The 26,043-nt window shown below is 32.4% G+C and overlaps 1 non-coding gene across 1 annotated transcript; it reads left to right on the top strand.

The window, feature by feature from the left end:
- Positions 1 to 2,577: 2,577 nt before the first annotated feature.
- LOC139887140 (small nucleolar RNA R71) lies at positions 2,578 to 2,684 on the top strand. Its single transcript, XR_011772983.1, has one exon. It is a non-coding gene; the product is annotated as a small nucleolar RNA R71 (small nucleolar RNA).
- The last annotated feature ends 23,359 nt before the right edge of the window (positions 2,685 to 26,043 follow it).

Genomic DNA, 26,043 nt, shown 5'->3' with positions numbered 1-26,043 from the left:
TTGAAAGTGCGCTGTTTTACCCTGTTTTGTATATAAGATAAACTACAAACATATATAATATATATATATATAAATATATATATTTTTTATAAAATCTTTATTTATTAAAACAATTTAAATGAATAATTTTTTAAAATTTTGTTTCCTTTTACTTTAGGTAGTTTCGGTATGTTTACCTTGTCCGTCCCTCGACAAAATTTAAAATTTGTCGTTTTTAAAGCGATTGTTTTAAAAGCAAAGATTTTTGGGGTTTTTTTTTTAATTTTTTTGGTATACTTTAGATCAATAATATTAAAAATAATGATAACAAAATTTTTCGCCCTGCCCTCGGGTAAAGCAATTTTGGTTCCATGACCTAGTCTTCAACTTACGATGAATTTTTAGAAATCATTTTTTTAAACTTAATGAAATAAAGTAATTTTTTTGTTTTTAAATTCACACAAAACTTAAATTTTAAAATGCATATTAATTTCATATACAAAACCTACTAAACAAAAATTCAGAATGGGAGGAGAAAACTAGTTCTTTAGTGTCTGCTAGTGGAAAAGACCAATCGGATTCCATTCTCAGAACTACACGAGAACAGAACAACTAACTCTATACATCGTTTTCTTTTTAGAACATTTGAATCTCCCCACACTTAGGTAGCTGTGGTGTCGAAATTGTGATTAACTTCATTGTCAATTTCTTTTGGACCATAATCAACTTGCATATCTGTGACTTTTGCTTTAAGCCATTGATCAGATTCCTGTGTAATATCCACAAATTCAACTAGTTTTGCCTTTTCTTTAGGCGATAGATTAGATACTAACCGGTTACATAACTTAAAGTTCCCCTTAATTCTAGCATCGCGAATCCGTTTAATAAGTTTCTTCATTGAACTGATAATAACGGAGTCATTTAATTTCTTATCAACAACGGGGTTCTTCGTTATCAAGTCATCATTAGGTGTTACTTCATCTTCCCCACACTTAGACATTTTATTATTGTTAAGCACTACCGTTAGAGTTGGTAAAACAATGTGGTTCTTACCAATCATTTTTGTTGGTTCAACGGTTTTGGTTGGTGGAGATTTAGACTTTCGACTTACAAAGGTGATTGATTTTTCACCATCACTAAGTGTCATTCTACCATCTCTTACATTAATGAACGCCTCGGTGGACGCTAAGAATGGTCGACCTAAAATTAGAGGAATGTTTGGGTCCTCTTCAATGTCAATGACAATAAATTTGACTAAAAAAATTAAATTACCCACTTGAACGGGTAGGTTGTCAGCAATTCTAACTGGGTGCCTAATGGTTTGATCAAAGAGTCGGACACTCATCTCTGTTGGACTTAACTCACCTACTCCTAATCTCTTATATAATGAAAGAGGCATAACACTCACACTTGCACCTAAATCTGCTAGTGCATCATACATGACACAATCACTAAGTAGACAAGGAACAATAAATTCACCCGGATCACCCAACCTGGGTGGAGGTTTTGGTGGAACTGTCTTCACCGGGTTTATCTTTACGGTTTTTGTTTCTTGCACTTTCTTATTCTTCTTCTTCTTTCCAGAGGTATCACACACTTTATTACCTATCACTTGATCATACTCAACTCCTTTTTTGGAAACGAGATGGGTGGTCTGTATGGTGCCACCACTGGCTTTACATACTTGGGTGGTGGTGGTGGTGTTGTAACTTCTTTATTGTTACTCACATCTAAAACCTTCGCATCTTCTGATGTTGGTTTTTCAGAATTCATTGATACCATATTAACATTCTCATTCCGAGGATTTACTTCATTATCACTCGGTAGCTTTCCTTGTTCCCTCTCACTCATCATGCTAGCAAGAGTACCTACGTGTTTTTCTAGATTCAAAATGGAAGGTTGTTGAGTTCTTAATGACTGATCAAACCTCTCATTCGTTTGGGTTTGAGATGTAATAAATTGTGTTTGAGATTCCATTAGCTTTGCCATCATTTTTCCAGATTTGGCTTTTTCTCTTCGGTATGTTGTGGTGGTTTATACAAGCTAGGTTTTTGTTGATTGAAAGTGTTGTTTTGAGTTGGTTGGTTATACGGACCTTGTTGGTTATACGAGTTATTGTTGGGTCTATTTGGATTGTAAAGAATGTTTTGATTTCGATTGAAGTTTGGCCTTGGCGGTTGATAATTATTTTGATAATTATTTCCCGGCCTTTGGTTCATGTAGGAAACATTCTCACGTTGTTCCATCATTTGCTCGATGTGACAATCTTTTGTTAAGTGTGGACCACCGCATTGCTCACAACTGATTCGTATTGCATGAATATCTTTAGTCATCTTTTCCATTCGTCTCTCGAAAGCATCTATTTTTGCGGAAACGGAATCAAAGTCATGGCTAGAATTGGCTCTAGCCGCTTTAGATGAATGAAAGATATCTTTTTCCTGATGCCACTCTTGTAAGTGGGAGGCTGTGTTATCAATAATTTTGTGAGCTTCGGTTGCGGTTTTCTTCATAATGGAACCACCAGCTGCTATGTCGATGTCTTTTCGTGTAGTAATATCGCATCCTTAGTAGAATATTTGTATTATTTGATAAGTGTCTAAACCATGTTGAGGACATTCTCTCAACAACTTTCCAAATCTTTTCCACACCTCATATAGAGTTTCATTTGGCTTTTGCGTAAACGTAACAATTTCTCCTTGAAGTCTCACAGCTTTAGATGCCAGAAAGAATTGTTTAAGAAATTTCTCAACTAAAACATCCCATGTGTCAATCGCCCCTTCAGGTAACGATTATAACCAATCTTTGGCTTCTCCCTTTAAAGTCCAGGGAAATAACATGAGATATATCTGTTCATCCTCCACTTCTCGCATTTTGAATAGTGTACAGATCCTATTAAAGGTATGAAGATGTTTGTTTGGATATTCCTTCGGCGCACCACTAAATTGGCATTGATTAGTTACCATATGTAGGATTTGTCCTTTGATTTCATAATCTGGCGCATTAATGTCTGGCTTAATAATGGCGTGACCTTGGCCCGTGCGTGTGGCTCTCATTTGGTCTTCCATACTTAGAGGTTCCAGATTTTCCATGATTGAGTTTGTTGAATCTGAATCACTAGAGGATTCTGATTTAATGGTTTCTTCCTCGACAATCTCTGGATGAGTAATTTGTGGTTCAGGAGGAATGATTAGTGGTTCAGGATCTCTGAATTGTCCCTGTATATCCTCCGGATTCTCAATTGTGAGGTCGTGTTCAAAAAAATGGATTATCGGAAATTTGAATTGGAGTACTTGGTCGACTTGATGCTGATTCTAAAGAAAAATCAACGGCGACAATATTGGCTAGATGTCTTGATAGAGTTACAGGTGGTGAACGTATGAAAGGTGGTGAACGTTTTGCTCGGTGCATTCACTGAATATCCTATTAGTTATAAAAGATAAAAAAAATTTATATAAGTTATCAAATTAATAGACTTTTATGATTTTGCCCACGTTTCGAATAGCCAATAGATGCAGCACGTAGCCAGGACCCTTTAAATCGGAAGCCCACAACTCGCCACTAACAAATCCAACTATTACTACGAACCAGAAAATTTTGGATGTCTATCAATTTAACCACTTAAAATAATTTTTCGTTTTGAAATTTTAGAGAAGAAATAGAAAATTCTATGTCCTAAAAACTAGAGCGTCGAAAAATAAGAAAGAAAGAGAGCGCATCGAAAAACGTCGAAAAATAAAAGGTCGAAAAACAATTGTCGAAAAACAAACAGTCAAAAAAATAAAAATAAGAAAATAAGCGTCGAAACTTAAAAGTCTAAAAACTAAAAATTAAAACTTACGTCTAAAGGTATTAAAGCTTAAAGGAATTCTATATCCAAAACGGCAATAACTTAAAAAGTACTAAAATCTTAAAACGGCATCGCAAAATTCTAAAGCACCTAAATCTTAGTCTAAAGAAAAAGCACTTAAAGAATTTTACGGCAAAGCCTAAAAATATAGAAATAAAAATAAACTATGGCTTTTACTATATCTTAAAACTAGTTACGAGCGATAAAAATACAAATTACGTACTAAATAATAAAAATATACAATTTATAAAAAGAGACAAAAAATGATAAAATTACTAATTTTTATAAAAATATTATTTTTATATTATTTATTTTATAAAAGTATTATTTTATTATATTAATAAAACTAATTATAACTTAAAAATACAAATTAAATAAAACTAAATCTAATTAATATAATAATTAACCCTAATTAGGGTTTAATAATAATAATAATTAAAATTATTAACCCTAATCCGTACCAGCAGATGGATCAGACCTGTCAGACAGGCTCATGCGATCGCATGAGTTCTACGTTTATGGGCCATGCGATCGCATGGATTCGGATACCAGGTCAAATTTGGGCTGCTACAGTACGGCCCGAATTCTATTATTTATTTTTTTCTTCTGTTTTTAATTTATTTATATAAAATAAATAAAAACTTAATTTTTAAAAACTAAAATAGAAATAGAAAAAACTTTATATTTTAAACAAACTCTTAAAAATATATATATTTCGTTTTTTTATATTTTTATATTTTTAATATTTAAAAACGTATTTTTACAAAAAGAAATTAAAACTTAATAAAAATCTTTTTTTATATAGCGTTTCGCTTCGTCGATTCCCCGGCAGCAGCGCCAAAAACTTGATGTGTTGGGATGTGTATACGAAATAGTTATATTTTTGTTACGAAATATTACGAAATATGATACAAGTTTTATTTATTTATATAGATGAAATATACCTAAATCTTGCTACAACACTTATAGGCAGTGTACCTAATCGTAGAGTAGTGTAGTTTTTAGTAAGTCCGGTTCTTTCCACAGGGAGCTAGTGATACATACTATATTTTTAACAACTATATTTATATAATATATTTATAATATATATATATATATATATATATATATATATATATATATATATATATATATATTATATAAATAAGTAGTAATAATATTATATAAACGGGGGGTTTTACCGTTTAATGACCGGTTTGTCAATTTTAAATAAAGCGTAAAGATAAATGACGAAAAAATAAATGACAGAATTTAAATTGCGATAAAGTAAATTGCAGTAATGACAGTAAATAAAGGTACGATGAAATATGAAATAAAAGTATTGTGCTTATTTAAACTTTCGTAATTATGATGTTTGACGTTTTGATTTTAATTTATTACCCTAGGTTAATTGTCCTTTGTCCTGGTTTATTTGATACCTATCTGGTTTTTGTCCATAATAGTCCATCGGTCATAATTATAAAATGCTCGTCAAATTAACCTTATTCCCGAAGTCAAATATTCAAACTAATTAGGGATTCGAACTGTAACAAGGTTTTAATACTTTGTTTAATAACTACACCAGGTTATCGACTACGTGCAATCCAAGGTTTTAATACTTTGTTAACAATTACACCAATTATCCTTGTATGTAATCCACCCCTGTTTTAATGAGATATGAATATTAATTTACCCACTTGATCAGAATGAATAATCAATTACCCAATCCGAATAATTAATTAAATGATCGTAAAAGATGTCGTATAAACATCACTAAATAGAACATACATAATCATTTTAATAATTATTAGATTAACTAACTTGAAGATAGGTTCGACATATTCTAATGAGTTGTCATTCGATTAGACAATACCCCCTATCTATTAATAGTCAATAGTCCAATGTCCACAAGTGTCGGTCTTTTATCCAAACCTTAATTATGGTACAAAATCTAACAACCCCGTCTTAATATTTAGTCTAACATCATGATTACTTTGGCTCAAATAAGCATAATAATAACTTAGTTACGAGACATTAATTTAAAAAGGAAGAACATAGCTTACAATGGTGATTAATCGCGTAGCGTTGCACGGACAGAATTTTGACTTAAAACCCGTAAAACATTCTTAAAATAACCTTATTATTATTAACTTAAAATTAAAATTATATTATAAATATATATATATTTACGTTACATAGAAAGGAAAAGAAAAATGTGTATTTTACTCGTCGAAAAATGCTGAATTTATAGGACCTGGCCAGGTTTCTGGCTTCATGCGATCGCATGAAAAATGGTCTTCCTGGCCATTCGATCGCATGGCCAGCTGGATCAGGCCACCTACTTTTGTTTTCTAGTTTTACCGATGTTTTATTAATATATAATATAATATATATATAATTTTAAGAATTATTTATATATTATATTATATTTATGTGCATAGTTGACTTGTAATTTTAGCTCCGTTGCGTTGCGCGTTGATAGTTGGTTCATGTCCCGGTTCCGGATTTTCGAACGTCCTTTCGTACGCGGAGATATTTTGTATTTTGTGTTCCGCGGCTCGTACTCTTGTAATTTTTAGACGTTTCTTATCAATAAATGGAACCACTTGAATTATATCTTGTACATTTGAGCTTTTTGGTCATTTGCGCCTTCAAATCGTCATTTTCTTCTTTTGTCTTCGCACTTATTTATTTAAACGAATATTACATAAAAATAGAACAATTGCAACTAAAAGCTTTACATATTGGAAGGATATTGTGCCTAAATATATGTTCATTTGGAGCACTATCAAATATCCCCACACTTGAGCGTTGCTTGTCCTCAAGCAATACAGAACTTAAAATAAAATTACACTTCACTCGAATCACTTTTTTTTTATTCTCACACTTTATACATCAGTGATTTTGATACGGCGGTATAAACAATGATAGTAACGATGTGGTTTACAGTCCCACATGACTATGAAAATTTAGATTCTTTAAGGAAATTGAATCTTTATGAAAACATTTGATCTTTTGAAAATTCATTCTAGATTTTACCCTAGATAAGTTTTTCGGAATAACCCTTCACCGGTGTTTGCAAAATATTTTTGTGGGTTGCGTGGGTTTCATATTTAAAATTTTAGCTCAAAACTTGCGGTTTTGTGTCACCCACTTGCTAACCTTGTATTAGGAAAGCAACACGTCCATTATACTTGCTCCATATATTACCTTTCGGTAAACTACCGTCCGGTTGTAAATGAAAGCGTTGAACAAGCAACTGTTAAGGCAATGTCCCGTGACATGCTTTTGATTATGGTCTATAACGTGTCGGATGCAATTACTATCCTTGGTAGGAGCAATAGTAAAGATCACCCTATAGTTTTTCGGTCTTGCACAAGGTCCTGTCTTTGACCATGCTATGCAACCACCGTTCTTACGGTTGACACTCGATTTGGTTCAGGTGACCTAATAAATTCCAGGTGAATTCCTAGGATTTTACGTTCAATGGTAATGAACGCATTGAAAATGGGTTTTCAGAAAACAAATCGGTTTGTAATTTTGATCAAAATATTTTCTCGTTCAAGCTCGAGTTTAGATATCATCGAATTCCATGAGTTTGTAATTCTCAATCTTTTAAAGTCAATCTCAAGGATTGAGTAATATCAGGCTTAAAAACTGATTTTTAGTCTTTAAGGAGATTATCCTTTTCTGGAGGTCTGATTCATTAGTCTTATCAAGCTAATTTGCACGGCGCCCTCCCCATTTTACGAGACAGATCCTCTCATGGTTAGAATAAGTCTGACCACTTGGCGACCCTGTTTGATGCTGAGGTCCGTGAATTTCTTGCTGATTTTAGGGATGACTTTTCTAGATTTTTCGTCAACCTACAGCTGATCTGGACGACAACTTTCTGACCTAAATCAAGAAGCGCGAGTCTTTTTCGGAAGACTTTACTTCCTTTTAATGATGAAATTGATTCATCGTGTAGATCCATCTTTCTTTCAAATATATTACAATTTACCGGGTAAAACAGTTAATTTTGTCCAAAACAAAAGCACCTGCAATAATCTGTACCAAATATGTGATATGTGTTTTAAAGAACTTGGTAAATTCTTCCCACACTTAACTTTTATTTATTCTTTTCTTTGCCTTTTTATTCTCCTTTATTCTATTTTAAATGAATTCTAACATTTTGGGTTGTTCTCCATTTATGTTCTCTCCGAGGTAACAATAATTTCGGCATTAACACCTAGTTTTATCGTTCATAAATATGTATAAACATGATTTTGAATTCATTTAGTTGAAATTTTTTAAATTTTCACAAAATTTGGCAATTAAACTAAGTGTAAATCCGAGAGAATTTATAACCCTTCTCCACACTTGAGATCATGCAATGCCCTCATTTGCATGAAATCAGAGCATAATTATAAATTCATGAGGGTGATTAGTGTAAAAAAGTGATTAAAAATACCGAGTTTGAAACATATTATTTTATATCACATTTGATATTTTGCGTCTTGTCGTCAAAATTAGTAGCTTTTGCTGAACTTAATGTCAGTCTTTGAAAGTGCGCTGTTTTACCCAGTTTTGTATATAAGATAAACTACAAACATATATATAATATATATATAAATATATATATATATTTTTTATAAAACCTTTATTTATTAAAACAATTTAAATGAATAATTTTTTAAAATTTTGTTTCCTTTTACTTTAGGTAGTTTCTGTATGTTTACCTAGTCCGTCCCTTGACAAAATTTAAAATTTGTCGTTTTTAAAGCGATTGTTTTAAAAGCAAAGATTTTTGGATTTTTTTTTTTAATTTTTTTGGTATACTTTAGGTCAATAATATTAATAATAATGATAACAAAATTTTTCGCCCTGCCCTCGGGTAAAGCAATTTCGGTTCCATGACCTAGTCTTCAACTTACGATGAATTTTTAGAAATCATTTTTTTAAACTTAATGAAATAAAGTAATTTCTTTGTTTTTAAATTCACACAAAACTTAAATTTAAAAATGCATATTAATTTCATACAAAACCTACAAAACAAAAATTCAGAGTGGGGGGAGAAAACTAGTTCTTTAGTGTCTGCTAGCGGAAAAGACCAATCAGATTCCATTCTCGAAACTACACGAGAACAGAACAACTAACTCTAGACAGCATTTTCTTTTTAGAACATTTGAATCTCCCCACACTTAGGTAGCTGTGGTGTCGAAATTGTGATTAACTTCATTGTCAATTTATTTTGGACCATAATCAACTTGCATATCTGTGACTTTTGCTTAAAGCCATTGGTCGGATTCATGTGTAATATCCACAAATTCAACTAGTTTTGCCTTTTCTTTAGGCGATAGATTAGATAGTAATCGGTTACATAACTTAAAGTTCCCCTTAATTCTAGCATCGCGAATCCGTTTAATAAGTTTCTTCATTGAACTGATAATAACGGAGTCATTTAATTTCTTATCAACAATGGGGTTCTTCGTTATCAAGTCATCATTAAGTGTTACTTCATCTTCCCCACACTTAGGCGTTTTATTATTGTTAAGCACTACCGTTGGAGTTGGTAAAACAATGTGGTTCTTACCAATCGTTTTTGTTGGTTCAACGGTTTTGGTTGGTGGAGATTTAGACTTTCGACTTACAAAGGTGATCGATTTTTCACCATCACTAAGTGTCATTCTACCCTCTCTTACATTAATGAACGCCTCGGTGGACGCTAAGAATGGTCGACCTAAAATTAGAGGAATGTTTGGGTCCTCTTCAATGTCAATGACAATAATTCGACTAAAAAGGTTAAATTACCCACTTGAACGTGTAGGTTGTCAGCAATTCCAACAGGGTGCCTAATGGTTTGATCAAAGAGTCGGACACTCATATCTGTTGGACTTAACTCACCTACTCATAATCTCTTATATAATGAAAGAGGCATAACACTCACACTTACACCTAAATCTGCTAGTGCATCATACATGACACAATCACTAAGTAGACAAGGAACAATAAATTCACCCGGATCACCCAACCTGGGTGGAGGTTTTGTCACACCCCCAAAATGGACCAGGGGTAATTGTGACCAATCATATCATAACACAGTTGTATAAGCGAGAACGACTCTAAATGAGACGTTTTATTTATTAAATAAACAGCGGAAGCATTATTCAAAGTTTTACATCATAAGAGTACAGTAAATGGAAAATGTCTTAAACAAAATGATAAATATGAATGATGGACTCCATGCAAGCTGCAAAGCATACATCAATCATCTAGTAGCAAGTAGCAGCTAGCTCAATCATCACCTGAGACAAAACACGCTTAAAGTGTCAACCAAAAAGGTTGAGTGAAATTCATATGTTTATAAATAATATCCAAAGTTTTAGACCACAAGATTTAGTTTAAAGTTGATTGATATAGAAATATCAATCTAAAAGTGTTGCTGCATTTTGTAATATCGCTACTAAACAAGTTTATCCTATGACACCTTGTACTGTCAGTGTCGTGGAATCATTATTATGTAACCAAAGACCAACGGTCAAATGGTTAGAGACGTTACTCTCAATAGGCCTACTCACAATAATTAAGTTTGCATTTAAACGTAGCAATTAACGATATTACGGTAGGGATTTAGCATGAATCAAAGCATGACAGCATAGTTAACAATTTAGTACTTGTGTCTAAGCGTAAAACAGTTATAAAGCAAGCATGTGTCTCACCCCAAAAGTTATAAAACAGTAAAAAGTTGGGCTATGAAGTTCACCTTAGTAGCACACGAAAGAATTGAACGGAAGGACGTGACCGAGATCTCAACTTAGAGATAGAACGTATGATCAGACATTGCCTAACAGACAATAGTATATAGTACTATATTGATAGTAATGGTTCACTAAAGAATTTCCATTTTCAGAAGGTTACTATTTATGGAAATTTTCCACTTATAGTAATTTTCCAATTTTAGAAAGTTCGGGTTAATCTTTAGCAAGACGTTGTATAACTTTACTCAAACTTCGTTGCTATCAAATAAGTCAAGAATGACCAGATGTAACCGGGGGCCCAGGATTCTTGACCAGAATCTAAGTCATGGCATTCGAGATCCACAAGCTTACCCATAAATGGCAACCTAGACATCATTCACTTACGACCGTGAGTAGCGATGAAGTTCACATGAATTATACATTATCTTTGATTAACCTTCACTTTAGGTGTATACACACAACGAATTATTAATGTACTTAATAATTATATATGTGATAATATAACCTAAGTTTTATTTAATATTTAGTTATTATACCTTAGTATGTCTTATATATATTAAATATAATTACCTTTAAATAAATACCTAAATTACTTCAAAAATAATAGTGTTTTATTAATCGAACATTATTCAAAAATGTCTAAATAATAAATTAAATATCTAAAAATTACATACATAATTTTTATAGTCTTAGTTAATCATATAGATTAGTAGAAAAATTTTAAAAAACGTTTTTATTATATTTTTTCATTTATTTTTGTTTTTACCCTTAATGTATTCACAAAACAATTTTAATTCTACATAATTACTAAATAAACCCAAATAATTATTTTTATAATTTTTATAAGTTTATATCAGTCTAATAACCTGTAGAAAAATATTTAAAAATATTTTTTTATTATTTTATATTTTATTATTCTTAATTTACCTTTGAATTACATAATAATAGAGTTTAATTATATAATAAATACCATTCGACCCAAGTAATTATTTTTATAATTTTTTCAGATCTATATAAGTTTTAAAAACTCAGAAAAAAATTATATATATTTTATTTTTGGTTAAAAGTATTTATTACGAATTTTACATTTTTTTTACATTTAAACACTACATAATTCGTATTTAATTATAAATAATATTCCATAAATTATCAAAATTATTTTTATGCATCATAACACTTATAATACTAATTATAACATATAAACATAATTAATTTCGAATTTTACAAAGAATATACAATAAATATAAATATAAATGACAATATTGAAAAAAATTAATAAAAATAGAAAGTACCTCAAATTTTCTTCAAGGTTTTGAGAGAATAACTTAAGTTTTTGTGTTTGGCAAGAAAAAATGAATGAGGAGCCATGTATTTATAGGTAAAAAATGGTTGGTGAAAAGAAAAAAAATAATAAAATAAAGGTGCCAATTTTGACAAAATAATAAAAACATGTTAAAAATATTTTTAATAAGTTTTTGTTTTTGAAAATATTTAGTCAAAATTCATGGGTTCATTATTTAATTTATTAAAAAAAATCTTATTTCTTTTTCTTTTTATTTTTTTTATAAGCTAAAAATATATATAATGATTAAAATAACTTATCATTTAATTAATAATTATGTTACATATAGTTTTAAATATAATACGCATTAATATTAAGTAAAGTTATTTTATATAATTAGTGTAAACTTTAGTTAACAGAACGTGTCAACTAAAAATAAATATTTGATCAACGTCGAATTTAATTATATATTACGTATGGATAACAACCCTATAGTCAAATTAGTCAATTCAGGTATGGAAATATGAGGGTTGTTATAGTACCTACCCGTTAAAAGAAATTTCGTCCCGAAATTTAATTGTTGCCATTAATCGGTGTTGTTCGTACATAGACGAGGATATTTACGTTTTATTTGGTTTTCACGTTCCCAGGTATGCTCGGGGCCTTGCGTGAATTCCAACGGATAGATATTGTTCTGTTTCAAGAATTAAAATCATACATACCATAATTTCTACAAGTTCTTCTACGAAGTGCATTTTATTATTAATGCGGAGATCATTCAAAATGATGATGTTATATAAGTCCTTTCAGTAAATTGGATATATAAAATGTGTTATGAATAATATCGAGCTCATTTAAACCTTGAGCGTTTATGCCACAATGTTAGGGTAGACAAAACAGAGAGTAGTTCACGAAAATTATAGTCATGAAGTTTGATAGAGATCATCATTGTTTACAACAAGAATATTGTAATGATGAATATAAGTTGAAGAATAAAGTTTTATCACTATTGAATAATATGGATAGAACGATTCGATTATAGAAAGAGTATAAACGAAGCTATCGTAAAAGAGTGAATGAGTAAATTAAATGTTCGCCTTAACTTTTGACGTAGTCACGATTGATTTCCGGAATTCAAGGGATTAAAGGAAATCTTCGTAATCTATAAGATTTGATTATCCGGTATTTACGAAATTTTGGGATTTCTTTGATTAAATGCGATGAATTGCCTCGATTGCTGTGTTTGGAAATTTTGCTATAAATTAGCTTCTTCCGTTTCATTATCTTCACCACTTCTATACTTTCTTCCTAGATTCATACTTCTAAAAGATTTGTTAATATGCTCAATCCCGTATTGATATTTGTTATTATATTGACCATATATGCAGTCATGCTTCTTTTTCTTTTACCACCAGAGGAATCTGTTTATTTCTACTATGCTCTTGGGGTTATAGTGTTTTTAATTCTCCCGTGTCTTTATGTTGCTATACACATTGATATACACGATTTGTAATTTCCGTGTTGTTATCGGGCTTTGTATTTTCCCTTATATGTCGGAGCTCTTTACCTTTTTATTCTGCTCTCGACTCTAAGTTAAGCGAGTAATGGTCCAGAATTTGTAGGTATGAAGTTTCGAATGAACCTAATGTTCTAAGCGTAATATCACGATTTGATTTGGTAAATTACCAGAATTACTGAGGATAGAACTATCAAGAATATATGTTCTTGATATGTTCAGAGATTAAGTAGAATGTAAGAGTCGTGTAACATGGCAAATAATGATTATAAAGTCTATGAATCATCATCTTCCATTAAAAATTTAGCATGACTTACTGTAATATAATCACGTTGGCCTGACGTCATTATATTATACTAACTCATGCTTCAATTTCCAACATTTCTTCAAAACATTTATAATTTAAACTTGAATTTTACTGAATATAGAAACTAAAATAGTTTCCTTTATAAAGATATCGCAAAGAGATACTTAATTGTGGACAAGAATCGTTATGAAAATATCTTCAGAAATATAGAGGATATTTATAACGACATTTTGGAATTTCTAAGTTCGAAGGTTGATGAAGAAAAATTTTTCGCAAGCTTTTAACATAACTTCGGAGCAAGATATTCTCTAAAGATTTCATCGGATCCAGAATTACCTGGATTCTTTGAATATAGGGTTTGGTCCTTGTATTTGTCCTTGGTCTCCTCCATGGTTAGCTCAATCCGTTTTTCAGTTCCAAATTTTCTTTTAAGCTTTTCCAACGTACCATTCTTTATTATCAAACTTTTGGCCATTGAGACCATCTACAATTTTGCTGTTTCCTCTGCATTTAATGCAGCCATATTTGATTCATCGGTTATCAATCCGAGATGGTTTCAAGAAATTTCATTTTTAGATGATTAAACGCTGATTGTAATCGTCAACGGTTCTAATGGTTGATGAATAGTCGTTGTTGATTTCAAAAGTAATGAACGATAATTTCGGTGGTTTGATGTGATAATTCATCATAGAATACGAATGAATATAATTCATGAATGTAGTGATCTTTAGGAAGATTACACTTGCTAAAGCTTTACTTGGATTCCGATATGTCCAAATCAGAATAGGTAATTAAATTTGTATGAAAATGGTTGTTCTTTAGTGAACGGATACATATGTGGATGTAAGTAGTATAGTTACTAATTATTGAATCAGAATTTGAAGAATGTACAATGTAAGATATTGATGTGAGATATAAATATTTCTCGGGTTTTACCTACCCGTTAAAATATTTTCACAATTAACAGTTTGTACAAAAGGATTTTTAATTACAATCTTTATGAAGATATACGTTCATATATGTATTCTTCACGTATAATATATATTTAATGAGTTAATATACTATTAAAATCATTTGATTTGCGGTTGAAGCGAGAATAAATAATCTTCAAAACTTGAGAGATTACATAATCATCGCAGAATCTTTCTTTAATGAAGTTATGAATCAATACTCCATCGTTCATTGTTATTGATATACCTCGGTATATGATGTTGATGCTCGTGGAATTCTTGTGAAATTCACAAGGCACGAATGATGTTTTCTAAAGAGTTTTGAGTACATCGAAAATGAAAGTGTAAAACCAAACATGTATTTGAATAATACACTTAGTTTATTATGAAATGGAGTTTATTGTGATGAAGCAGTGATTAACGAGGAATGTATATTATAGCATATTAGTGATATGAATTAACCAAGTAGTACATACTATTTAAGATTCACACGTAATAGCTTAATACGAAAAGATTTATTATTGTTCCAAACCATATATATATATATATATATATATATATATATATATATATATATATATATATATATATATATATATATATATATATATATATATATATATATATATAAAGTATACATATATAATTTTCAGGAAGAATGAGTCAATACATCTTAACTCATTATTACTAATATTCCTTGGTATCTATGGGGCGTATGATGTTGATATCCGAGGTACAGATTATGGTGTTTGTTATTGGTGAAGCTGATGTTATTGGTGTTGATGCTGGTGGTACTGGTGGTGATGCTGGTTATGCTGCTGGTGCTGCTGCTGGTGCTCGTAGGTTTCGCACCATATTCTCCAGAGCCACCACTCGAGCGCGAAGCTCATTGACTTCTTCTATTATTCCAGGGTGATTGGCTGTTCGGACAAGTGGATGAATAAGATCTAGAATTTTAGATATTATATATTCGTGACTGGATACCCTGGAAATGAGGGTGAAAATAGTGTTCCGAACGGGTTCGCCGGTAAGTGCTTCAGGTTCTTCACCAAGAGGTGAATTCGGTTGGTGGAAGGGATCACCTTCTTCTTGTCTCCATTGATTAAGTTTACTACGAACCCATCCCCAATTCATCCAAAATAGATGATGACTAATTGGTTGGTTCATTCCGGTTACGCTGCCTCATGTGAGAAATCCATATTATCTGATCGGAATAAGGGTTTTTGTTATGAGATGAGTGTTGAATATTGAATGATATATTTGTCTTCTTGATATACGTATATATAGCAAAAAGATTTCCGTAATTTACGGAGGAAATTTAGGAAAAGTGTTAGACAAAGTTTATTAAGATAGATATGATAAGATATAATAAGATATGATGTGTCTATAATCCAATAATAGCAGTATGACGTGTCGAGATCATAAAATGATAAGTATGTAATCTGATAATCTTTCGATTAAAGACTTTCAATTCGTAATGGCCTATTCAGGTCTAGGGGCTTGAGCTATAGGATCCTTTAAATCGGTAATCCAAACCCTTCCATTCTAGAGTTTCGTAGACGCCATCCGTCAAGAAAATTCAATAACGAGAAATAAAAGGTATAAAAGTAATGAATATGAGTAGTGATGACATTATAAAGTCTTTGAGATTCTCGATAACTCAATGACATTTTTCGGTTCGCAAACTGACGCATAAAGGCATAAAGCATATAGGTACGTGATATAACAGGGAGTTATATACGTTTGAGTATGAATAGTAACAAATATAGGAGTTTCAAAAATTCATGGATAATATTACATATGTAATACAAAAAACCATGATAAATGACATAGGAATGTCGAGAACGGTGTCGCATTTAAATGTGGTGGCGGAATTGAATAGTACTTAGGAGAATGAGCAGAGTTCTTAGATTGGCTCGGCATTCTAAGATAAGTAAAGTTTCTAAAGTATAGTGTAGCATTTAACAGTTAAAGGCAACAATTAAAGGCACTATAGTCAAAGGAAGTTGTAGTCCTACATTGATAAGGTACCTAATTGTATAAGGCACACATAAGATGAAATCCTGGTTCTCTACAACAACCTGCTCTGATACCAATCTGTCACACCCCCAAAATGGACCAGGGGTAATTGTGACCAGTCATATCATAACACAGTTGTATAAGCGAGAACGACTCTAAATGAGACGTTTTATTTATTAAATAAACAGCGGAAGCATTATTCAAAGTTTTACATCATAAGAGTACAGTAAATGGAAAATGTCTTAAACAAAATGATAAATATGAATGATGGACTCCATGCAAGTAGCAAAGCATACATCAATCATCTAGTAGCAAGTAGCAGCTAGCTCAATCATCACCTGAGACAAAACACGCTTAAAGTGTCAACCAAAAAGGTTGAGTGAAATTCATAGGTTTATAAATAATATCCAAAGTTTTAGACCACAAGATTTAGTTTAAAGTTGATTGATATAGAAATATCAATCTAAAAGTGTTGCTGCATTTTGTAATATCGCTACTAAACAAGTTTACCCTATGACACCTTGTACTGTCAGTGTCGTGGAATCATTATTATGTAACCAAAGACCAACGGTCGAATGGTTAGAGACGTTACTTTCAATAGGCCTACTCACAATAATTAAGTTTGCATTTAAACGTAGCAATTAACGATATTACGGTAGGGATTTAGCATGAATCAAAGCATGACAGCATAGTTAACAATTTAGTACTTGTGTCTAAGCGTAAAACAGTTATAAAGCAAGCATGTGTCTCACCCCAAAAGTTATAAAACAGTTATGAAACAGTGAAAAGTGGGGCTATGAAGTTCACCTTAGTAGCACACGAAAGAATTAAACGGAAGGACGTGACCGAGATCTCAACCTAGAGATAGAATGTATGATCAGACATTGCCTAACAGACAATAGTATATAGTACTATATTGATAGTAATGGTTCACTAAAGAATTTCCATTTTCGGAAGGTTACTATTTATGGAAAGTTTCCACTTATAGTAATTTTCCAATTTTAGAAAGTTCGGGTTAATCTTTAGCAAGACGTTGTATAACTTTACTCAAACTTCGTTGCTATCAAATAAGTCAGGAATGACCAGATGTAATCGGGGGCCCAGGATTCTTGACCAGAATCTAAGTCATGGCATTCGAGATCCACAAGCTTACCCATAAATGGCAACCTAGACATCATTCACTTATGGCCGTGAGTAGCGATGAAGTTCACATGAATTATACATTATCTTTGATTAACCTTCACTTTAGGTGTATACACACAACGAATTATTAATGTACTTAATAATTATATATGTGATAATATAACCTAAGTTTTATTTAATATTTAGTTATTATACCTTAGTATGTCTTATAAATATTAAATATAATTACCTTTAAATAAATACCTAAATTACTTCAAAAATAATAGTGTTTTATTAATCGAACATTATTCAAAAATGTCTAAATAATAAATTAGATATCTAAAAATTACATACATAATTTTTATAGTCTTAGTTAATCATATAGATTAGTAGAAAAATTTAAGAAAACGTTTTTATTATATTTTTGTATTTATTTTTGTTTTTACCCTTAATGTATTCACAAAATAATTTTAATTCTACATAATTACTAAATAAATACAAATAATTATTTTTATAATTTTTATAAGTTTCTATCAGTCTAATAACCTGTAGAAAAATATTTAAAAATATTTTTTATTATTTTATATTTATTCTTAATTTACCTTCGAATTACATAATAATAGAGTTTAATTATATAATAAATACCAATTCGACCCAAGTAATTATTTTTATAATTTTCTCAGATCTATATAAGTTTCAAAAACTCAGAAAAAAATTATATATATTTTATTTTTGGTTAAAAGTATTTATTACGAATTTTACATTATTTTTACATTTAAACACTACATAATTCGTATTTAATTATAAATAATATTCCATAAATTATCAAAATTATTTTTATGCATCATAACACTTATAATACTAATTATAACATATAAAAATAATTAATTTTGAATTTTACAAAGAATATACAATAAATATAAATATAAATGACAATATTGAAAAAAAAATTAATAAAAATAGAAAGTACCTCAAATTTTCTTCAAAGTTTTGAGAGAATAACTTAAGTTTTTGTGTTTGGCAAGAAAAAATAAATGAGGAGCCATGTATTTATAGGTAAAAATGGTTGGTGAAAAGAAAAAAAATAATAAAATAAAGGTGCCAATTTTGACAAAATAATAAAAACATGTTAAAAATGTTTTTAATAAGTTTTTGTTTTTGAAAATATTTAGTCAAAATTCATGGGTTCATTATTTAATTTATTAAAAAAAATCTTATTTCTTTTTATTTTTATTTTTTTTATAAGCTAAAAATATATATAATGATTAAAATAACTTATCATTTAATTAATAATTATGTTACATATAGTTTTAAATATAATACGCATTAATATTAACTAAAGTTATTTTATGTAATTAGTGTAAACTTTAGTTAACAGAACGTGTCAACTAAAAATAAATATTTGATCAACGTCGAATTTAATTATATATTATGTATGGATAACAACCCTATAGTCAAATTAGTCAATTCAGGTATGGAAATATGAGGGTTGTTATAGGTTTTGGTGGAACTGTCTTCACCGGGTTTATCTTTACAGTTTTTGTTTCTTGCGCTTTCTTATTCTTCTTCTTCTTCTTCTTCTTCTTCTTTCCAGAGGTATCACACACTTTATTACCTATCACTTGCTCATACTCAACTCATTTTCTTGAAAATGGGATGGGTGGTCTGTATGGTGCCACTACTGGCTTTACATACTTGGGTGGTGGTGGAGGTGGTGTTGTAACTTCTTCATTGTTACTCACATCTAAAACCTTCGCATCTTCTGATGTTGGTTTTTCAGAATTCGTTGATACCATATTAACATTCTCATTCCGAGGATTTACTTCAGTATCACTCGGTAGCTTTCCTTGTTCCCTCTCACTCATCATGCTAGCAAGAGTACCTACGTGTTTTTCTAGATTCAAAATGGAATCTTGTTGAGTTCTTAATGACTGATCAAACCTCTCATTTGATTGGGTTTGAGATGTAATAAATTGTGTTTGAGATTCCATTAGCTTTGCCATCATTTCTTCCAGATTTGGCTTTTTCTCTTCGGTTTGTTGTGGTGCTTTATACAAGCTAGGTTTTTATTGATTGAAAGTGTTGTTTTGAGTTGGTTGGTTATTCGGACCTTGTTGGTTATACGAGTTATTGTTGGGTCCATTTGGATTGTAAAGAATGTTTTGATTTCGATTGAAGTTTGGCCTTGGCGGTTGATAATTATTTTGATAATTATTTCCCGGCCTTTGGTTCATGTAGGAAACATTCTCACGTTGTTCCATCGTTTGCTCGATGTGACAATCTTTTGTTAAGTGTGGTCCACCGCATTGCTCACAACTGATTCGTATTGCGTGAATATCTTTAGTCATCTTTTACATTCGTCTCTCGAAACAATATGTTGTTTTGAAGCGGAACGTTTGCGGGATGACCTAGACAGGGTCAGCCGAGAGAAGGATGACGCGGTAACTGGCCGCGAGCTGGCAGAGATGAACTTATTGAAACTTCGCACCTCCCTCCCCACCATTGCACAAAAGGTAATGGACTCGGACCCTGTGTCTGTAAAATTCAATGCCTATGTTGATGCGGTGAAGGAGCATGACCACAATAAGGTGATGCTCGAGGTGATTAAAGGATGCGACCTCACGCTACCATACCCCCAGATTGTACAGAAATACTTGAAGGAGGGTACAGCTGAGGCGCTCCTTGAAGCTGGGCAGACCATCCAGTCCATCCCTATCCCCTTAATAAACGATTTTGCTGCGGATCCGAACATGCCGCTTGATGGCCTCCTCAAGGAAGAATTTTAATTTGAACCCTTAACTATCTGCGCCGTAAGTCCTATACTTAGGCAGGCAATTTTAATTATTATTATTTTTGAGCCGTAAGTCCCGTGTTGGGCCGGCGTTTGGTTGTAATGGTATATTTAAACGTTTATATTATATTTGTATCTTTTGCATGCGTCTTTGTAGTATTGTTTGTATATCGAGAATCAAAACAAAATTTATACCTCATGCCTATGCGCGTAAGTTAACCAAAACTCACGCGCATACGCGGGTGCTGCGTAAAATAAACCAATACTTCAGCGATTACACCCTTAGTAGTTTAGACTCAAAAGCTACTGCGTTCTTGCTTTGTCATGTGCTAGAGGTGCACTGTAGCTGTATAGTAAGCAACGCAACTAAAAACAAACCAATGCTTTTACACTTAAGAGTTCTTCAAACAAACCAATGCGAGAGTAAACACACACAAGCAAACCAATGCTTGTATTTTTAAGTCGACTTGGCAGCCATCTAGTCTGCATGGCGCTTGGTTAGGGGAAAACCAATTCCCTTTACCTTCCGTTAGTGTCTAGCCTTTTAACCAAACAGGCTTCTGCCGCACGGGGGCTAGAGGACACCCCTTATGTAGGCAAGAACTGCACACAAAAAAGAAAGATATACGAAAAGAGTATGCGCGAGTAAATATTTTAATTGGCATTAATCATGATTACAACCGCGACACATCCAAACGGATGGAAATTACATAGATAAAAAGAAAAAATAATATGCTAGAATGTATTGGAGTGATCAAGTCCAACCAGCTACATGTAACATTTCTTTAACAACGTCACGTGCCAAATGCGTTTCACAGGTGTGCAATGTAATGTTGCCAGACGGTATGCCCCGGTGTTGCTTGCTGCCACAACATTGTATGGGCCTTCCCAGCGGGGGTCCAATTTCCCAGTATCTTCCGCATGACTTGCGTCATTCTGATGCCAAACTAGATCCCGCACTTATAAGAGCGCGAACGCACACGCTGATTATAATACTTAGCAATTTTCTGCTTATTATTAGCTTCGTTAATTGCTGCAGAGAGCCTTCGTTCTTCCAGCAAATTAAGCTTCTCCCGTAAAGCTTCTGAGTTGTTTTGCTCATAAAAATTCTGTACGCGGAACGTTGGTACCCCAATCTCTGCGGGTACAACAGCTTCTGATCCATAGACCAAACTGAACGAAGTCTCACCAGTGCTTGCTTTAGGTGTTGGTCTATGCGCCCATAAAACCTTCGGTAGTTCATCCACCCAACCAATGCGACCGTGGCCCAATCTAGCTTTAATTCCAGCCACTATATCCCGGTTGGTGACTTCGCACTGGCCATTCGCCTGCGGATGCACAACGGATGTAAAAGTTTGCTTAATATTAAGCTCCGTGCACCAACTGCGAAAAGGATCCCCCGAAAACTGCGTGCCGTTATCAGTAACGATTTCGTTTGGTATGCCGAATCGACAGACAATGTCTTCCCATACAAAATTTCGCACCCTTTTTCCTGAAATTGTTGCCAGCGGCCGTGCTTCAACCCACATCGTGAAATAGTCAATTGCAACAATCAAGAATTTGACATTTCCTGCGTGTGCAGAGTATGCGTAATATATTGATGTAAGTAGCATATGATATAAAATAAATGATAATATTACCTCAGCCTTTTGGAAATGGCCCGACTATGTCAATTGCCCATTTGCATAATGGCCATGGTGACGAGACTTGGATCATTGGATGTGCAGGTGCTCTGCTGATAGGTGCATGTATTTGGCAAGATTCGCATTGCTTAACTATGCGCGCGGTATCTGCGTACATGGTGGGCCAATAATAACCGAGCCGCATAATTTTTGACACAATATACCTGTGCCCTGAATGAAGATCGCATGCACCCTCATGTACCTCGCGTATAACCTCCTCTGCTTCGTTTGGACCAATGCACCTTAAATGTGGTCCTAAATAATTCCTTCGATACAGGACGTCACCCTCAAGGGCATACATTGGTGCCTTGGTACGAACTTTCTTTGCTTTGACCGAGTCTGCGGGTGATGTGCCATCCCGCAGGAAAGCAATGATGGGTGTCATCCATGTTGAGCTGGATTCCTCAACAGGTGCCACTAAAGGCATCATAACAATGGATTTCGCATGTAGTTCTTCTATGAGAACTCTTTTTCCCAGATGATCAAAGGCCAATGCAGCCAACTTGCTAAGCGCATCCGCCTTTTTGTTATGCCCTCGCATTACATGGGAAATTTGAAAAGTTTCAAACTGGTCAGCGAGATTATGAACGAGCGACAGATATTGCTGCATGGCTATGTCATGCGCTTCGAAATCTCCACTAACTTGGCTGCATACCAACTTTGAATCCAGATAAGCGTGCAACACTTTAACATTCAATTTATGTGCAATCCGCATACCTGCTAACAAAGCTTCGTATTCTGCTTCGTTATTTGTAACAGCAAAATTAAACCGCAGCGCATATGTATGCTCTTCTCCATCCGGGCCAATTAAAATTATGCCTGCACCCGCGCCAGCGGCGCTGCAAGCACCGTCGGTGTATAACTCCCATGGTGTTAAAATTGGTGCGGGCATATCCTGATGTTCGGCCGATGCCCCAACGTCCGCGGTGAAATGTCTCGTTCATATTGATTATAAACGTTCCATATTAATTGATTTTGTCGCGAGGTTTTGACCTCTATATGAGACGTTTTTCAAAGACTGCATTCATTTTTAAAACAACCATAACCTTTATTTTATCGATAAAGGTTTAAAAAGCATTATGAAGATTATCAAATAATGATAATCTAAAATATACCATTTACACACGACCATTACATAATGGTTTACAATAAGAATATATTACATCAAAATAAGTTTCTTGAATGCAGTTTTTACACAATATCATACAAGCATGGACTCCAAATCTTGTCCTTATTTTAGTATGCAACAGCGGAAGCTCTTAATAATCACCTGAGAATAAACATGCTTAAAACGTCAACAAAAATGTTGGTGAGTTATAGGTTTAACCTATATATTATCAAATCATAATAATAGACCACAATATTTCATTTTTATAACACATCTCATATCAGGCATTTCGCAAACTGCATAGAGACAAAAATCATTCATATGGTGAACACCTGGTAACCGACATTAACAAGATGCATATAGAATATCCCCATCATTCTGGGACACCCATCGGACATGATAAACTCGAAGTACTAAAGCATTCCAAATTCCAGAATGGGGGTTGTTAGTTCCCGTAGATCTACCTTTAGGATTCGCGTCAATTAGGGGCTAGTTCCCTAATTCTTAGGCTACCAAGCTAAAAGGGGCATATTCGGTTTAATAATTCAACCATAGAATGTAGTTTCGATTACTTGTGTCGATTTCGTAAAACATTTATAAAACTGCATGTATTCTCATCCCAAAAATATTAGATTTTAAAAGTTGGACTATAACTCACTTTCACAGATTTTTACTTCTTCGGGAAGTAAGACTTGGCCACTGGTCGATTCACGAACCTATAACAAATATGTACATATATATCAAAGTATGTTCAAAATATATTTACAACATTTTTATTACGTTTTAATGATTTGAGTTTGTTAAGTCAGCAGTCCTCGTTAGTAACCTACAACTAGTTGTCCACAGTTAGATGTACAGAAAATAAAGAAATATATATTATCTCGAATCAATCCACGACCCAGTGTCTACAAGTCTCAGACTCGATCACAACTCAAAGTATATATATTATTTTGGAATCAACCTCAACCCTGTATAGCTAACTCAAACATTACTGCATATAGAGTGTCTATGGTTGTTCAGAAATATATATATAGATGGGTCGATATGATATGTCAAAACATTGTATACGTGTATATGGTATCCCAAGATTTCATAATTTGTATAATACAATATAAATTAGTTAGGATATGTTTAGTCTAGATTTGTTACAAAATTTCCGTAGCTAAAACTAGCAAATTTATCCAATTTTGTTTTACCCGTCATTTGTTCGTTTCAAATCCATTTTGAGTGATTCAAGTCGCTATGGTTTCATATTGAACTTAAGTTTATGAATCTAAACAGAAAAAGTATAAGTTTATAGTCGGAAATATAGGTTACAAGTCATTTTTTAAAGAGGTAGTCATTTCCGTCGAAAGAACGACATCTTGATGACCATTTTGAAAAACATACTTCCACTTTGAGTTTAACCATGATTTTTGGATATAGATTCATGTTCATAAGCAAAATCATTTTTCCAGAAGAACAACTTTTAAATCAAAGTTTATCATAGCTTTTATTTATCAAACCCAAAACAGCCCGCGGTGTTACTACAACGGCGTATGTCCGATTTTACGGTGTTTTTCGTGTTTCCATGTTTTAAATCATTAAGTTAACATATCATATAGATATAGAACATATATTTAGTTGATTTTAAAAATCAAGTTAGAAGGATTAACTTTATTTGCGAACAAGTTTACAATTAACTAAACTATGTTCTAGTGATTATAAGTTTAAATCTTCGAATAAGATAGTTATATATATATGAATCGAATGATGTTATGAACATCATTACTACCTCAAGTTTAGTAGGTAAACCTACTGGAAGTAACAAAAATTGATCTAGCTTCAAAGGATTCTTGGATGGCTTGAAAGTTCTTGAAGTAGAATCATGACACGAAAACAAGTTCAAGTAAGATTTCCACTCGAAATAAGATAGTTATAGTTATAGAAATTGAATAAGCGTTTGAATATGAGTATTACCTTGTATTAGAAAGATATCTTACTGTAAATAAGAAAGATTTCTTGAGCTTAGATGATTACTTGGATTGGATTAGAAAGCTTGGAAGTAACCTAGCAAACTTGATAGTATTCTTGATTTTATGAAACTAGAACTTATAGAATTTATGAAGAACACTTAGAACTTGAAGATAGAACTTGAGAGAGATCAATTAGATGAAGAAAATTAAAGAATTAAAGTGTTTGTAGGTGTTTTTGGTCGTTGGTATATGGATTAGATATAAAGGATGTGTAAGTTTGTTTTCATGTAAATAATTCATGAATGATTTATAATTTTTTTTGTAATTTTGTGAGACATTTCATGCTAGTTGCAAAATGATGGTTCCCACATGTTTAATGAATCACATGGGCTGCTAAGGAGCTGATGATTGAGTGTATATACCAATAGTATATACATCTTAGAAGCTGTGTATTGTACGAGTACGAATACGGGTGCATACGAGTAGAATTGTTGATGAAAATGAATGAGGATTTAATTGTAAGCATTTTTGTTAAGTAGAAGTACTTTGATATATGTCATGAAGTCTTCCAAAAGTGTATTAATACATCTTAATACACTATATGTATATACATTTAACTGAGTCGTTAAGTCATCGTTAGTCGTTATATGTAAGTGTTGTTTCGGAACCTTTAAGTTAAGGATCTTGTTAAATGTAATTGATCCATTGTTATTACACTTAAATGAGATGTTAAATTGTTATGTTAAAATGTTAACATGGTGTATTA

The sequence above is a fragment of the Rutidosis leptorrhynchoides genome, chromosome 1 (assembly GCF_046630445.1).
Source record: "Rutidosis leptorrhynchoides isolate AG116_Rl617_1_P2 chromosome 1, CSIRO_AGI_Rlap_v1, whole genome shotgun sequence".
NCBI classification, from domain to species: Eukaryota; Viridiplantae; Streptophyta; class Magnoliopsida; order Asterales; family Asteraceae; genus Rutidosis; species Rutidosis leptorrhynchoides.
This window is presented reverse-complemented; position numbering and strand designations above follow the sequence as displayed.